This window comes from Phodopus roborovskii, unplaced genomic scaffold, assembly GCF_943737965.1.
Source record: "Phodopus roborovskii unplaced genomic scaffold, PHOROB, whole genome shotgun sequence".
Classification (NCBI taxonomy): domain Eukaryota; kingdom Metazoa; phylum Chordata; class Mammalia; order Rodentia; family Cricetidae; genus Phodopus; species Phodopus roborovskii.
The window spans coordinates 4,597,231-4,602,603 of record NW_026125281.1 but is presented as its reverse complement, the minus strand read 5'-3'; the positions used below and the strand labels follow the sequence as shown (position 1 = coordinate 4,602,603).

At 43.8% G+C, this 5,373-nt stretch overlaps 1 pseudogene; it reads left to right on the top strand.

The window, feature by feature from the left end:
* Positions 1 to 1,106: 1,106 nt before the first annotated feature.
* LOC127230905 (testis-expressed protein 30-like) lies at positions 1,107 to 4,544 on the top strand (annotated as a pseudogene).
* Positions 4,545 to 5,373: the final 829 nt, after the last annotated feature.

The following is a 5,373-nucleotide window of genomic DNA, read 5'->3' as shown; positions in this document are numbered from 1 at the left end:
GTTCCTGGCCAGCCTGGTCAACAGAGGAAGTTCTAGGACAGCCAAGGCTACATAAAGAAACCCTGTCTCAACAAAACAAACAAAAAGCCCTTCCTGGCCTGGCATGGTGTAATCTCACTTGGGAAGCTGAGGCAAGAGGATCACAGTCCGAAGCTGAGGCCAGATTTTTCTTTTATAAAAACCCAAACCAGGCTGGAACAGTGATGCATGCCTTTAATTACAGTACTCTGGAGGCAGAGGCAGGCAGGCAGGCAGGCCTCTCCAAGATTAGGGTCAACCAAGGTTACATAGTGAGATCCAGAATTAGGGGCAGAGGGAACCGGGAATGAATATGTGTGGTTCACATAAGCCCAGCCATGGATGCTCAGGGATGGCAAACAGTTGAGCAGTACGCAAGAGCTGTCAACCACTGTCCCCTCTTTGGGATCTCTGTAGCCTGAGTCTGCTTCCCTACAGAGACCCTCCCCCTCCAGATTAGCTAATCCTGCCTCCTTATCCAGCTGTATGCAGTAAACCTGCCTCCTCAATCCAGCGCTCTTAACCACTGAAGCATCTCTTCAGCCCGAAGAATACGTCAACTTTAAAAAGAGAAATCTTAACTAGGACCCAGAGTGTCAAGGCTTGCCTAGGCTAGAAGGGCTGGGAGCCATCCCTATGAAGCACAGACAGAAACAAAACAAATAAGAAACAACTCCCAGCTATGGAACTTTAGAGACAAATGAGATGACCAACCTAAGGGCCATGAGGAGAACACCAGGGGCAGACAGACCTAGGGTTGAAATCCATTCTATACTTCATTTGCCTCGAGTTTGGAAAACTTCCCTAGACAGTCAGTCTTAATTTTCTTGTTCTGATTGTTGGACACAGGAGTTGTTTCTATTTAATATTATCTATGACTCAACAGGAGAGATTCTTGGAGCAAAATGTCAAAGAGTTTGCTCCCCGAAGAGCGAAGAGCGTTAGGGTGGCTGGATACCAGCAGTGACTTGTATGGTCCAGGGGAGATGCTCTTGGCTTCTCAGATGTAATGCACTTTATGTTTATTCTTCAACAGTGAAACTGAGACATGCAGAGTTAAATTTAAAACACCTCTTAAAAATATGTGACGGGATGCTATTTGTTTGGTACCTAACAAGGACACATTGTATGGAATAATTGTTACACATGGGGCACCAGGAGGTGTGAATCTTGCTCTTTTGATGTCCCTGGCATAACATCTTGCATCTCATGGGGTTTGTTTTGCCCCCAAGATTTACTTGCAAAGGCCTTAACGTTGTATATAGAATTAAGTCATATGTAGTAGTTGTGAATTACCTGAGGACTTCCGGAGAGTATAAACTTGGTGGTGTTTTTCCTGGAGGCTGTCGGAGGGGCTCAACAAGCAGCTGCTTCTGGAATGTGTGGCACAGAGCCAGGTGATACAGAAGCTTTTGTTAGGGTCTTATTTGTATCTCTTTCTCCACTGCCTCATCCAAAGCAGCAGCAGAAACACAGAGATGAAGGTCTCTTCTGCATAAGGGATCCTGTGCTGTTTGTGTCAGCAGCACAGAAGATGCAAAGTCCCAGCAAAACCCGTTGGCTGGAGAAGGCAAATCATTTCGCGGCAGTAGAAGGATGGTCAACAAACGGTGTTTTCAAAGACATAAATACACAGATCTTGTTTTGGATCCAAGAAATCACTGAAATGAACAAGAAACACTTGTCATTGAAAACTATGTTGTTTTGGTCCCAGGACAGCCTGGGCTACACAGAGAAACCTGTCTTACCCTTCCCCACCAAAAGCTTTGTTATTTTGAAGGAAAAAAAAAAAAAAGCAATGTAGTTAATTTGGTAAAGAACAATCGTCACCATCATCAAAAGGCGAGAGGTATGACTCTGATACCCCGTCACGCTGCCTTCCCAAACATCTCAGCACTCAGAATTTCAGACTGCCTGCTGCTCACTGTTGCGTTTACAACAAAATATCAACTATAGATTCCATTGGTTTTTGCTTTTGAGACATCATGTATGTAACCCTGGATGGCCTAGAATACCGTATGTAGACCAGGCTAGCCCCGAACTCACAGAAATCTCCCTGCCTCTGCCTCTGAGTGCTAGAATTAAAATCGTGTGCGGCCATCCCTGGCTGGACCCACCATTCTATTATGTGGCAGTTCTGAAACTGCTAATAAAGTCGCCATTCCCACACAGTGAACAAATGTTTATATTTCTTTTGCAACCTGCCAGTTTACATGGCCTGCATCTATTTCCTATGTCTATTTTTTTCCCACTGCCCAATTAAGAATTATTTATACACCAAAACCCCAGCCAAAATTCTTAAGTACCATAAATTGGCAAGTTTTTTGTTTTGTTTTGTTTACCTAATTTTTTCCATGATGTCTCTTTCATATTCAGAGGCTTAAGATGAATGTGAGCTGAACAACTTCAAATTGTCTAAACTCATCCAGGTACATGTTCCTTTGTAATCATGGGGGGGAAATGCATTGGTACATGTTCCTGTGTAATCATGGGGGGGGGGAATGCATTGGTACATGTTCCTGTGTAATCATGGGGGGAAATGCATTTAGATGTATGTGCTATATATAGCCATGGTATGGGTTAGATGCACAGATATAAAAAGAGAATATTAAAAACTCAGAAATGAAGAAATTCACTCATAGACAGATTTTTTTTTTTCTTTTTGACACAGGGTCTCTCTATGTAAAATAGGTTGGCCTCCAACTCACAAAAACTCACCTACGCCTTGTAAAGATGCTCAGCTTTACCATCAACAAGCATCAGAAACTTAGAGAGGAAAACTCCAAAGAGGCTGAAGGTCTAGGAAATGTCACAGACCTGCTACTCCGCAATGCAGAGACAAAGAGGGGATACTATTTTGTCATCTGAATAATTGGTTATTGAGTCATAGAAGCTTTCTAAAAAAATAATAATAATCTTCCAATTTATGTAAGAATTGATCTTTTTACTGGATCCGTGGTCCTGCGGAGGAAGAAGAAACACACAGGGACATTGTTAAGAAGCCTGTTGTGTTTAACGGAGAAGAATTCTCAGGATGATGCCAGGTGACACAGGCTGAGGATGCAGCTGTCACCACGCTTCCCACCAACCACATCAAGGGCTGAGAAGATTGGGGACGGTCAATAAGGACTTCCTGACTCTGTAGATTTTTAAATTTGCCAGCAGCTAAGATCTTTTATTTATTTATTTATTTCAAAGTGTATACAGAGATTAACATTGTAACCCCAACTCATTCCTCCCACTTTTCGGAGGTGGGGTACCAACGCAGGACTCTGACTGGCACCCTCCCTAAGACACCACAGTCACTGAACTCTGGGGGGGAGGGTGGGTAGACTGCTGTGACTGCCCAGCCCAGGGGTGGAAGAAATTATTCTGGGGAATCCAAAGCGGTGGCGACCACAGTGCAGTGATGACCACGGGGCAGTGTCGACCACGGAGTGCCACGGAAAACCAGAAGCAGAGCTGTGGAAGATCAATTTGTTTTTGTATTTTCCAGTTTACGTTTAGAAAAAAAAAATTTAAACATATATAGACACATACACTTTAAATATAGAATTTGATGAATGATCACTTCGTGGGTTCCCCCGTATTAATACCGTCAAGATTGCGGAGTCAAGTGTCACATCTGGAGGTCTGTGAAGCACATTTTCCACCAGGAATGGCTGCACTCACGGCTGCCGACTCATCCCTCCAAATGACGTGCACAGCTGGTCAGGCTACTACCTCCATCACTGGCTGAAAGCAGGAACCTGTTGGTGTTTGTCCTTCCTTCCCAATCCCTGCTACAGTTCTCCTTTAAAAGGAGGTGGATGTGAGAAGTCCTCAGAACACAGCTTCCCACCACTTCTCAGTCACCTTTGACCTCTTGTCCATCTCCCTATTTATCCTACAGCAAGCGGTACAGAAAAGGCAAACGGCTTGATGATTCTCCTTTTGCATATTTGACTGTCATTTCAGAAATAAAAGCACTATAGATACAGCAATAGATACAATGTCCCCTCTCCTAGAGCAACAGATACAATGTCCCCTCTCCTAGAGCAATAGATACAATGTCCCCTCTCCTACAGTAATAGATACAATGTCCCCTCTCCAAAGAGTCCGGATTTGAACATGACTGAATGCTCCACCCCCCATGTTTATTTTGTAATATGAAAGTAATGTAGGCTACTGCTAAAACAAATCCTCAAAGCCTGAGCTGGAAACGGTCCATGGCCCCACCGCACAGAAGTGATGGGTGTCAACATTATCTGCCCTGGGTTTGCCCCTTCAGTATTTGCTTTGCTTCTTTTTAGAGAAACTCACAACAGCTGGCATCTGAACACACCTCCCGGCCTCCTTATCGGCCTATAAAGCCACGTGAGCCTGCAGTTCCCACAGGAAGCGTGGGTGGAATTAAATGTTTCTAATTGGCTACTTCGGAGCACTTCACCTTGACCCAAAAGGGAAGGCTATGGACCAAAGGATCACACAGTGAAAAAACATTTCCAAGGTGCGATGAAGTCTTCGTGGCCAACACGAAGCTGTAAAGCAGCAGAGCTCATTTGGTGGAGTGCACAAACTATAAATCTCAATCACATGAGCAGATAACCAACTTAGAGGGCCTTCCGGGACCGAAGTCTCAGCCCGCGGGCTGTCCATTAGCGGGTCACAGCACACAGAAAGGCCACGCAACAGGCCATTTCTGTATTACATTACATCTCTCATGGGGTGTTCATAAGAGAGCAGTTAAGACAGTGTCCGCAGGGTTAGCTAGTTGTTTAGATAGTGATTTGAGATTAATGTCTAGCAGTGAGAACTCCCCTGCCCATGGCTTCTCTGCAGCTAATAAACATGACACAGCTTCCCAGGCAACTGAACCCATTGAAACGCAGAATTAAAGTTGAACACAATCAATTCAGATGTCAAAACTCATAATGAAGAAGAAACTGTCATGATAACATTGTCATCTAACTTCTTGTATTCACATGAAGGCAAAAGCAAATTAGGTCTCAGCCCTCTGATGTGGATTGCCTTCAAATAAACTACTAAAGCATCCCATAAATGGCTCCCAGAATCATCTAAAGGGAAACCTGAAAAGAAAATGGATGGCCACTCCAATCATTTTGGACTGAGGAATATACTTTCTGTGAGACACTGGGAGCATAAATCCCAAGGAAACAAAATGATTTTGATTATATAAAAATATTCATACCTCAAAAGACCACAAAACAATATTAAAAGGTTTTGTGTGGGTGTTTTACATTCCAGGGAAATACAACCCTATCTACTTGAAGGTTTCCTGAGTGTAATTGGTTGGCTGAGCTTTATTCATTCTGAGCCTCTGTTCTGGATGGGACATGGGCATTGCAAGACAAG